This window comes from Dendrobates tinctorius, unplaced genomic scaffold, assembly GCF_039654945.1.
Source record: "Dendrobates tinctorius isolate UK_male_01 unplaced genomic scaffold, ASM3965494v1 ptg000113l, whole genome shotgun sequence".
Taxonomy (NCBI): Eukaryota; Metazoa; Chordata; class Amphibia; order Anura; family Dendrobatidae; genus Dendrobates; species Dendrobates tinctorius.
The window spans coordinates 9,465,157-9,477,407 of NW_027361781.1; positions in this window are offsets into that span (position 1 = coordinate 9,465,157).

The window sequence follows — 12,251 nt, forward strand, 5'->3', positions numbered from 1 at the left end:
AGAAAAGGAGTAAAATTCAAGCTTCCAGCATTCAATTGTGCTTGTTTATTTCAGGCAAGAGGACAATTGAAGCCCTTACCACCAGCAATTCTTGGCCAATGCATGTGATCACGCTGCTGACATCATTCTCCTGCACCGCATAGATGGTAAATGTCAGTACTGTAAATTCTCCAACTGAGTTGACATTGGGAAATTTTTTTGTCAATTGGAATCTTGTGGTAGGACGGTAGAGTTTGAGGAAACAGTATGTTAAATGTGTGAGGAGACAGTAAGGGAAGTGAGGGGAATGCATGAGGAGACAGTATGGTAGTGATGTCACAGAGTAACCAGGGGAAGAGTCTTGAGGAGATCATTTGCATATTTCCAGTGCCTTCTGGGATAAGTGAAGAGTCTCCGCGAGCTCAACGATCACTGGGTTTTGGCCGTTGCAGCTGAAAAGAGGAAATCGGAAAACCAGGGGAAGAGTCTTGAGGAGATCATTTGCATATTCCTAGTGCCTTCTGGGATAAGTGAAGAGTCTCCGCGAGCTCAACGATCACTGGGTTTTGGCCGTTGCAGCTGAAAAGAGGAAATCGGAAAACCGCGCGCCGACAGGCACGTGAATTTTGGTTCATCTTTCATTGTTTTTAAGAACTCTCAATATGGAAGAGGCCAGGAGCCATTTGGTGAGCGCCATTTCTTGCTACATGTTCACAGACTTACCAGTGGAAAAGCCAAACTTCACATGCCACAAATGCAAGCTTGTGTCCCTGCTGGAGGAAAAGTTGCAAAATCTCGAAGAGAGGTTAGCTACGTTGAAGATCATTAAGGAAGGTGAAGAGTTCTTGGACAGAGCAGAATTATCTCTTCATGTTACAGAAAGAGAAGAAATTCGAAGTGCACCTGAAGAAACAGAGGAATGGAGACATGTGACCCAGAGAAGCAGGAGGATCGGGAGGCAGTCAGCACCCATACTGCTCAGGAACCAGTACCAGGCTCTCACGCAGGAAAACGATGAAGAAATACATCAGGATAAGACTTTGCCAACAAACAGCAACCTTGTATGCCTTCAGAGTCCTCCTGGATGGAGAAAAAAAAATGTTGTGAAGAAGAAACGGAGAGTGGTGGTCATGGGGGATTCCCTGTTGAGAGGAACAGAGGCCGCTATCTGCAGACTGGATATAACTTCAAGAGAAATGTGCTGTCTTCCAGGTGCAAAAATTAAAGATGTGTCTGACAGGATATCAGGACTCTTCAGACCTACAGATGACTACCCATTCCTGCTACTACATGTGGGGACAAATGACACCGCAAGAAATGACCTGGAAACCATCTGCAGAGACTTTGAAGACTTAGGCAAGAAAGTGAAAGAACTGGGAGCGCAGGTGGTCTTCTCTTCCATCCTCCCAGTGGATGGCCATGGAACAAGGAGGTGGAATAAGATTCTGCAGGTGAACAACTGGCTACGTCGATGGTGCCGTCAACAATGATTTGGATTTCTGGATCACGGAGTGAATTACTTATACGATGGACTACTTGCTAGAGATGGGGTGCACCTTACGAAGACTGGAAAACATGTATTTGGAAGTCGCCTTGCTACACTTGTAAGGAGAGCTTTAAACTAGAACAACATGGGAAGGGAAGCAAAAGACCAGAAAAAGCCATACACCTGACAAATGCTATTGAGAACTCTGCTATTAGTAGTGAAAAGGAAGAACAAAGACAAAAGAATCTAATTAATAAAAATATTGGAGAAAGAGAAACCAATCACAATCTAAAATGTTTCTATACTAATGCACAAAGCATGGGCAACAAACAAGGAGAATTGGAACTACTAACACAGGACAAGAAATATGATGTCATTGGAATCACTGAAACTTGGTGGGACGATACACATGATTGGAATACAAGACTAGAAAGATACAACTTATTTGCAAGAAACAGACTTGATAAACGAGGAGGAGGTGTCGCATTGTATGTTAGAAACGCGTATATCTGCACAGAGATTGAAGCTTCAGAGACTGGGAGTTCCGTGGAAACTGTTTGGGTAAGAATACAAGGACAGAACAATGGAAAGGACACCATTGTAGGCATTTACTACAGGCCGCCTGTGCAAGCTGAAGATATGGATGAACTCTTTATGCATCAAATGGCCAAGTTCTCCAAAAAATATGACATAGTTGTCATGGGAGATTTCAACTATCCAGACATTTGTTGGGAATCTCTCTCAGGCAAAACTAACAGGTCAAGGAAATTCTTATCCTCTCTTGCTGACAACTTTATCTTCCAGAAGGTAGGGGAGAAAACAAGGGGAACTGCTACCTTGGATCTAATCCTTATAAACAGGGAGGAAATGGTTGAGGAGGTAAAAGTGGCTGGGACCCTAGGAGGTAGCGACCATGCTATTTTAGAATTTTGGATAACTAGAGGCGGAAGACCTGTGAAGACTCAGACGTCAAGGTTAGATTTCAGAAAGGCAGATTTTAAGGGATTCAGAAAGAGAATTGGAGGGATCCAATTGCTGGATATCCTTAAAGACAAAAATGTCCAGGAAGGATGGGAAATCTTGAAAAATGAAATTCTCAAAGCACAGTTGTTAACAATTCCGAAAAGAGGGAAGAATAGGAAGCATTTAAGGAAACCAGGATGGATGAACACAGAACTTAAGCACATGCTAAAAAGGAAGAAAAAAATGTTTATAAAATGGAAAGAGGGAGGCATATCTAAAGAAGAATATAATGCTGTCTGCAGAACCTGCAGGGCACAAGTCAGATTAGCTAAAGCTGACAATGAATTGAGGCTTGCAAGAGATGTCAAAAGCAATAATAAAGGATTTTGGGGATATGTCAGAAGTAAAAGAAAAGTCAAAGATGCTATAGGATTTTTACAGGATGAAAATGATGAAATGGTAAGACAGGATGTTGAGAAGGCTGAACTTTTAAATTCCTATTTTGCATCTGTTTTCTCTCAGAAAGGAAATGTAACATCAACTGTTCTTCACTGTCCTATTAAGGGAATAGAAGAATCCAGGATATCTATAAACAGAAAGATAGTGAGGAAACACTTAGCTAACCTAAATGAATTCAAGTCTCCAGGTCCAGATGAATTACACCCCAGAGTACTGAAGGAGATAGCAGAAGAAATTTTTGAACCCCTCTCCATAATCTTTGAAAATTCTTGGAGAACAGGAGAAGTGCCAAAAGACTGGAGAAGAGCAAATCTTCAAAAAGGGGAAGAAGGTGGACCCAGGCAACTATAGGCCGGTGAGTCTGACTTCTATACCAGGAAAGATCTTTGAACAAATTATTAAACAACATGTATGTCAGTACCTGGATAAGAATGAAGTGATTAAACAGAGTCAGTATGGGTTTGTAACTAATAAGTCATGTCAGACTAACTTAATTTCCTTCTATGACGGAATCACTGATTGGGTGGATCAAGGAAATGCTGTAGATATAGTATATCTTGACTTTAGCAAAGCATTTGACAAAGTCTCTCATACAATCCTTATTGAAAAAATGACTAAGTATGGAATGGACAAGGCAACTGTTAGGTGGATTCATAACTGGCTTAGTGATCGGACCCAAAGAGTGGTCGTAAATGGCTGCACATCCAGTTGGAAGAATGTCTCAAGTGGGGTACCACAGGGCTCTGTCCTGGGCCCTGTATTGTTCAACATCTTTATCAACGATTTAGATGAAGGAATTGAGGGTAAACTGATTAAATTTGTTGATGACACAAAGCTAGGAGGGATAGCTAATACTAGAGAAGAGAGAGAGAGGATTCAAAAAGATATGAATAAACTGGAGAAGTGGGCAGCAACTAACAGAATGGTTTTTAACAGGGAGAAATGCAAAGTACTACATCTGGGCAATAAAAATGAAAACAGCATATACAGAATGGGAGGAATTGGGCTAAGTGACAGCACATGTGAAAAAGACTTGGGTATACTAATAGATCACAGACTGAATATGAGTCAGCAGTGTGATGCAGCAGCAAAAAAGGCAAATGCAATTCTAGGATGTATTAACAGAAGCATACAGTCTAGATCACGTGAAGTCATTATTTCCCTCTACTCCTCTTTGGTCAGACCTCATCTGGAATATTGTGTCCAGTTTTGGGCACAACATTTTAAAAAAGACATCAACAAACTGGAGCAAGTTCAGAAAAGAGCGACCAGAATGGTGACCGGTCTGCAAACCCTGTCTTATGAGGAAAGGTTGCAGGATTTGGGAATGTTTAGTTTGCAAAAGAGAAGACTGAGAGGGGACTTAATAGCTGTCTACAAATATCTAAAGGGCTGTCACATTGTAGAAGGATCAACTTTATTCTCATTTGCACAAGGAAAGACTAGAAGCAATGGGATGAAACTGAATGGGAGGAGACACAGATTAGATATTAGAAAAAACTTTTTGACAGTTAGAGTGATCAATGAGTGGAACAGGCTGCCACGAGAAGTGGTGAGTTCTCCTTCCATGGAAGTCTTCAAACAGAGGCTGGACAGACATCTGACTGGGATGATTTAGCAAATCCTGCTTTGAGCAGGGGGTTGGACCAGATGGCCCAGGAGGTCCCTTCCAACTCTACGATTCTATGATTCTATGATTCTATGAGTATTTGGTGATATATTTCTGTACTGTAGGTGTTTCTGGTGATAAATTTCAGTACTTATGGTGGTGACATATTCTTGTGCTGTTATTGGTTCTGATCATGTATATTAGTAACCACCGATCGACCAAACCGCTGCATGACCAGCTCTACCCTCGCCTACTGTATCCTCACCCATCCCTTGTAGATTGTGATCCCTCATGGGCAGGGTCCTCTCTCCTCATGTGCCAGTCATGACTTGTATCGTTTAAGATTACTGTACTTGTTTTTATTATGTATAACCCCCTCACATGTAAATCGCCATGGAATAAATGGCGCTATAATAATATTAAATAATAATATGGTAATAATGTACATACAGTATGTAACAATCTAGAAATGTGAGAAAATATGATACATGGCTACCCTAATAAAGAAGCAGTAGGAGCATTGAAGGGGTTGTTCAGGTTTGTGATGGAAGTCTGCAGTCACTCTGTGTGACTTCTGACATGTGAATCCTCACAGCATGCTGTCAAAATTATCTGGTGCCGGCAGTGAGTGTGGGTGGGTTGCATAACTGCATATAAGTATTTTGCATTCATTAGGTCATGTGCCAATTAATGAATTGAGCGAAGCTGGAAGTGTCTTGTTGGAATGTCGACAGATGTAGACAAATTGGATATCTGTTGTTATATGACCGCACACTCTTGCCGGCAGCGTGCAGGGTTCTTGCTTGAAGGATTCAAAAGTCAGTAGTCATATAGAGTGACTGCAGACTTTCATCACAAGCTTGGACAACTCCTTTAATTATGAAATTGTGAACTTTAGCATACTTAAACTAAACAATGTGTACTATTCTCACTGTCAGGATTTGGGTTCTACTTTACTATTCCAATGGTTATCACATGACCACTCATATCTAATTTTCATAGTTACAGTCATGTGCTGCTCAATGAAGTATAGACTGTAGTCTTTCACTGAACATTGAAAGAATTGAGAAGAGCAGCTAGTTGACACATGACTGTAGTTATGAAAATTGCATATGTGTGGTCACATGATGACTACTTAAAGTGAACCTGAAAGTTGACACATGCTGCCCAATCCACAGGCAACATGTAGTAGAGAGTGGCTGTATGAACTGACCCAGAAATGTTTAATTCTAAAACGCTGTGATGTACTTTAATATCCACTGAGAGTAGGCAGAGATCTGTCAATCAGGGGCAGTGGGGGCTATGCAACCAATCTACAGCTTGGCTCAGTCCCCAGTGGCAATTAAAGTATGTTTTTTTCTGAAACGCACAGAATCCTGGTGGGGTTGAATGGTGCATATGTTGGAGCATCCGAGCTATGTACAAAAAGCTGTTTCTGATTACATCATGCCACATGAAAACTGGAGTTTGGGTTACTTTGAAGTGCAAAGTTGGAAACTCATGTGAGGTGTATGTGGCCTACTGAAGCCCTTGAAAGAGGTTACTAAATTTGCCAAAAAGAGAACAGAGACATCAATTATTTCATCCCCCTATTATGTGGAATGGAAAACAAACACTCTCAAGGATGGAGGAAGAACAGCAACATGTAAATGTTCATCAGTTCAATGTTATTTATGATGACAATGCTGGCCATGACAATCAAGCATCGCTCGGGGTGCTGAAAGAAAACTAATGGGGCCCTTGCTGTGCTGGCATGCTTGTCAAGCTTGATTGCTTGTGGAATGACAGGCAAACCCATTAGCATCAAGTAAAGAAATGACTATTAGAAAGCAGTGCTTTTATTCCCAAGCTATAAAAACAAAACGGTGGGAATGTATCCACCTTCAGAAAGCAAGTCAAAATTGTTGCAATGAAAAGCTGTGTATCTTGCTTGGTAAAGCCTTTGCTGAGCAGACGCCTGGTGACCACATGTGTGACTTAGAAACATTTCTCTCACTCACCTGTGCTTGTGCTATAAAAAGTGACTGAGGTAGAAGCAGCAATTGCAGTATATATGACATGACAGACCAAATGTTTTGTCTTCCATTGCACCAACCTGAAGCTCTTCAGCAAACAATCATACGTTGTCTAAACAAACAGGTTTTGTCAAACCTGGACTATGTCCTTTCTCTGGTGAATACCCAGAGTCCAGACCACATAGATTACTGGGTCAGCAGACTGAATCGGTGGCAAGAACTAGCCAAGTTTGCCATGGGTGTATTTGTAGTGTCCCAGTACCTCCTCCTGTCTGTTCCAAAATAGGTTTTTGGTGACCACCCGACAACTATATGTCCTGTTATGTGGTTTATTCGATAAATTGTCCTATACTGGAATCTACTGTCCAAAGTCTAAAAGTGCAAGAGTTTTGGTCACATGACACTATCTCAGCTTGCTTTCATGCAGAAGCCTCTAGAAGCGGCTAAGGTAAGAGTCGGGGAGGAGTTCCTGTTCTTCCTATGAGGAGCAATGTGAGGAGAGGTTGACTTCCTAGGATGCTTTGCCTTCAGCTTAAGTCCCGCATCCCTTAATCTTCAAGTGGCCAGGAAACTGCCACAACTTATGCCAGGAGGGCATGTTAAATTTCAATCTTCATAGAGATAGAAGAGATAGAGCTGTGCAAGGGCTCTTCTGCTACATTCCATGACTTTAACGGTTCACCCAGTGTGAGTGCCTCATGTTCTACTGCATATTCTACTGTATGACCTGTGACAGGGAACCATATCATGACTTAATCATGAGTAAGCAGTGAACACTATTTCCACAGTGAACCAAACTGTGTAGGCCCATACTAGGTAGTAATATAACTGAAGGACTGTGTGAATTAAGATAGCAACCCGGTATATAGCTGGTAGTCAGCCAATCACTTTATTTAAGGCTACTTTCACACATCAGGTTTTCGGCGTCAGGCGCGATCCGGCGTCGTGCCGGAATGCCGGATCCGGCAAATGTTTTGTAAAACCTGATGTGCCGGATCCATTTTTCTGCCGGATCCGTCTTGTTCTTGACAGAAAAAACCGGATCCGTCTCATCCGGTTCATCCGTTTTTCTATCCGTTTTTCGACGGATTACGCCGGATCCGGTTTTTAAAATTGACCCTTGTGGCCTTCCGAACGGGATTAGCTACTGGAAAACTATATATAGAGTGTTCCTACAGCCCTTCTTTGACATGTTGGATAGGAGAAAGTGCAGGTTGGAGAGAAGAGCAAGTTACTGGCGAAGATGGATGTTGTGATTGGAAATATTTTGAAGAATTTGGCGGATTTTATAGCGGAGGCGAATCGTTTGAGGGTGATTGTTCTGGAGAAGGAGAGAGCGAGACAGCAGCGCATCAGGCATCGTAGACGACGTTTGTGGATCCACCCCATCACAGCCAAGAGAATGACGCGTGGGGTCTATTCTACACTCTGCATGGACCTTCGACCAAACCCGGATAAATTTTTTGGATATGTTCGGATGAAAATGGAGAATTTTGATTACTTGGTGGAGCGCATTGCACACCTCATAAGAAAAGCGGACACCTATTGCCGCTTCTCTGTTTCACCCGCAGAGCGTCTGATGGTGACTTTAAGGTAAGCCACATTTATTGGATATGCTCGCATCAGAGCACACTTTCACTGCAATCTTGTTGGTGGTAGTTTGTATCTCCAAGTGTTATAGCTGAGTTTTGGTATGTAATGCTGTGATTTAAAACTAATTTATTGTTTTTTAATTCCCCACAGATTTCTTGCAACTGGAGAATCCCTTTCGTCACTGCATTTCCAGTACAGACTCGGGATTTCCACCATATCTGGAATAGTGAAGTACACATGCCGTGCACTGTGGGACTCCTTAGCTGAAGAGTTTTTACCAGAGCCCACAACAGAGAGGTGGATTGAAATTGCTGACAAGTTTCAACAGATATGTCAGTTTCCCAACTGCATGGGCGCTGTGGACGGGAAACATATCCGCATTGTAAAGCCAGCCGGATCGGGATCGGAATATTTCAATTACAAGAAATATTTTTCAATTGTCCTCATGGCCATCGCTGACGCGGAATACAAATTTATTGCTGTTGATATTGGGGCCTATGGCCGCTCCAATGACTCTCAAGTTTTCAAACTGTCTGCCATGGGGCGTAAACTGTATGGAAACACCTTCCAGTTCCCACCACCTAGACCGCTGCCGCAAACATCTGGTCCACCTATGCCATTTGTCTGTGTAGGGGATGAAGCCTTCCAGCTGTCAGAACACCTTTTGAAACCGTACTCTAGCAGAGGATTGACAAGACCAAAACGCATTTTTAATTACCGCCTCACAAGAGCAAGAAGAATGGTTGAATGTACCTTTGGTATTCTGACAGCCAAATGGCGGGTCCTATTGACTGCGATCAACCTCAAGACAGAAACTGTTGACGAGGTGATCAAAGCTTGCGTGGTACTCCACAATTTTGTTATCTGCAAGGAACCCATTTCCATTGAGGACACCTCTGAAGAAACCACCTTGCAAGATTACCATGACATTACCACTAGAAGTTCTGTGTCGGTTTCAGTAATGAGGGACAATTTTGCACTATACTTTATGTCACCTCAAGGCAGAGTACACTGGCAGGATGACAGAGTGTGAAAGATTTGTGCCCAACCAAACTTGTGTACCTTCTGTACCAACAGTATATACCTTTGCCAACCAAAGTTGGCTATCTTGTCATGGTCTCTATTTTTAGCTTTAGGCCACAGGTGTGTACCTGGTTGTGTTTTATGCAAAGTATTTCACCTTTTAACAAAAGTTGTGTACATTGTTAGGAAATCACCAACAATAAACACAACTTTTTAGGTGAAATACTTTGCTTCAAACACAACCAGGAACACAACTGTGGCAAAAAGCTAAAATTTACCCACAGTTATATACCTGGTTTTGAATACCTTTTTACCTTTTAAATACCCTGTATTTAACCTTTTTTTTAAACATATTTCGCCGCAGAAAGAAATGACAGACAACCAGTGTAAACAATAATTTAACTTTTATTTAAAATATTTTTTTTTTGTAAACTGTTTTTAAAGTTAAAAAAACTTTTTTAATAAAGGTTTGAAAAAAAACTGGGCATTTTTATTACAAAACACACATTACAAATCTGTGTAGTGTGGGGTGGAAATACTGCTGGAGGGGCTGCGGGACACTTCGACACTGGGAGTGTGGAGAGAGGACTGGGATCGTGGTGGGGAAGGAACAGTTAGAGGTGATGGTGTGGAAAAAGCTACAGAATGGGTGGACATGTGGGAGGCAGAAGAGGTGGTGGGCGGTGGAGTGGAGGGTTGGGCAGGGTCTGTAGGAGCAGATGATGTTGATGGAAAGTTGTATGGGGAAGGAGTTTGGTACGGGGAAGGAGTTTGGTACGGGGAAGGAGTTTGGTACGGGGCAGGTTGCTGGAAGTGGGGAGATGTCTGGTACTGGGGAGGTTGCTGGTACTGGGGAGGTTGCTGGTATGTAATAGGAGGGGGAGGATGGAAAGTGGCTGGAGGGGGTGCAGATGTAATAGGAGGGGGAGGATGGAAAGTGGCTGGAGGGGGTGTAGATGTAATAGGAGGGGGAGGATGGAAAGTGGCTGGAGGGGGTGCAGGTGGAGGAACTACAGTGTTGGGAGGTGGCACGAATGCATTACATGCATCTGCTGGGTAGTAGATAGTGTTGCCATGCGCTCCACAACAGACCTGAAAAAGGTGTGGTTTGGCGAAGATCTTGCTTCTGAATGCATGGTTTGCAGAAGTGTCTTCACCTCCAGAATGCTGGAGTTGATCTGCTGAAAGCCTGCGGAGATTTGCTCTGACAAGACTTTTAGACAGTTCTGGAAAGATGCATTCAGATGCAAGAACTCTGGCGCATAAGTCTTTTCCTGACCCCTCTGCCGCTGCCGCCCAGTACCCGCAGGTGTACTAGAGGTGGCAGGGGCAGAAGGGTGGGGTAAAGGGAAAGCGATCTCCTCACCAGCAGCTTCATGTAATGTAGGCGGCCACGATGCTCCTGTGCTGGTGGATGGGACAGATGGGTCGAATGTGTGGGAAGGCTGGGAAGGTGCAGATGTACCGGGGCGGTCGAAGTGTCCCTCGGTGACGGTCTCCTCAGGGATCGCCTCAGAAGGGTCCAATCATGCAGGCTCCCAAGTGCTTCCCACCGTGCTGTGGAATAAAGAGAAAAAAACCCAATTAAAATAGTGACATGGTATGGCCCTGGCTGAAAAAAAAAAGTTACATCTAAACATTTTTTTGTCACATGTGGTGTGTAATATTTACCTTCTGGTGAGCATTGTCTCCTGGAGGAACGACAGGGCTCGTGCGTACTTGTACTTGCTCCTGCATCCTCCAGATCCACTCGGGGCCCGCATCTCTTTATTGAACTCCTTCTTGAAACGATCCCTCACAGACCGCCACCGCTTCACAATTCTCTCCCCTGAAACGAGAAAGGACAAAGTGGTTAGTATACAACATCAGTGTTTCCCAAACTCCAGTCCTCATGGTCCCCAGGGGTCATGTTTTCAGGATTTCCAAAGTAAATAGAAATCCTGAACACATGATCCGTGGGGACCATGAGGACTGGAGTCCGGAAACACTGGTTTAAATCAAGCAACCGGTACTGTATATACTTACGCTCTTTAATCTGGGCCAGAGCTTCGAGGTCCTCCCAGCAGTCCACAAGGAGCGAGCAGATTTCCTCCCAGAGTCGTCGGGTAACGATAAGGTCAGCGTGGCAGCGGTCAGCCATATTCCAGAGCGGCTCCCTTTCTCTGACGAGATCGATGAGGCGGTCCACATCAATCCCTCCATCCTCACCGTCAGAGTCGGGAGCACGCCGTGAAGGCTGTTAAAGAAAAAGACAAAAATAACATAATTAGCCTCCACAAAAGAAATGAAATAAAAAGTGCGAAAAAAACAAAGCAAAAATATTTATACTTACACGCTGGTGACCGCCGCGTTGCTGTCGCCGACGACCCCGGGAGGCACTGCGAGGACCTCTTGGCCGAGCACCAGATTGGGAAGACTAGAGAAGAAAACAAAAAATGTTATGTCTTTGGATGTAGGCATTTGTTTGCTGTGTGTGGTCTGCAGAGCATTGTTTTCTATGTGTTGTGTGTAGTGTGATGTTGTGTTTCTGCGTTTGATGCAAAAAACTTACCAATTGTGAGCCCACTCCAAGTGTCTGTCCACCCCTTCCTTCTTCTTCTGGGAGCTCCTCTTCATCTTGTGATTCCTGTTTTGAAATAAAAGGCAATGAATAGACATATATTCCAGAGATGATGGATTTTGGAAATAAAAACTTACCGTCAAACGCTGACGATGCGAGGGAGGGCTCCCAGAAGATGATGTGCTGTCTTCCTCATGGCCAGACTCCATGGCTGTGGGTGGTGTTCCTGCTGCTGCCATTGCTGCTGCTGCATCTATTGGGCGGCTGTTGAATAAAGAGAAACAAAGTGCCAATGAATATCTTGATATTCCATAGCCCTAGTTTGGAGGAATGGGGGATTTGATAATTACCGTTTCTCATCTGCTGCTGGACTCCCCTCCCGTTGTTCAGCATGCTGCTCCATTTGGGGTGGTGCTGATGGTGCTGCTGCTGCAGATGTCTGCTGCCTTCTCCTGCTCCTGGTTCTTGGCTTGGGTGGCATGTTGGGTGTGGCTGAGGGTCACACTGTCTTACTTTTATATATGTCTTGTGGGCAGAGCTACTGAGCATGCTCAGACCAAAAAA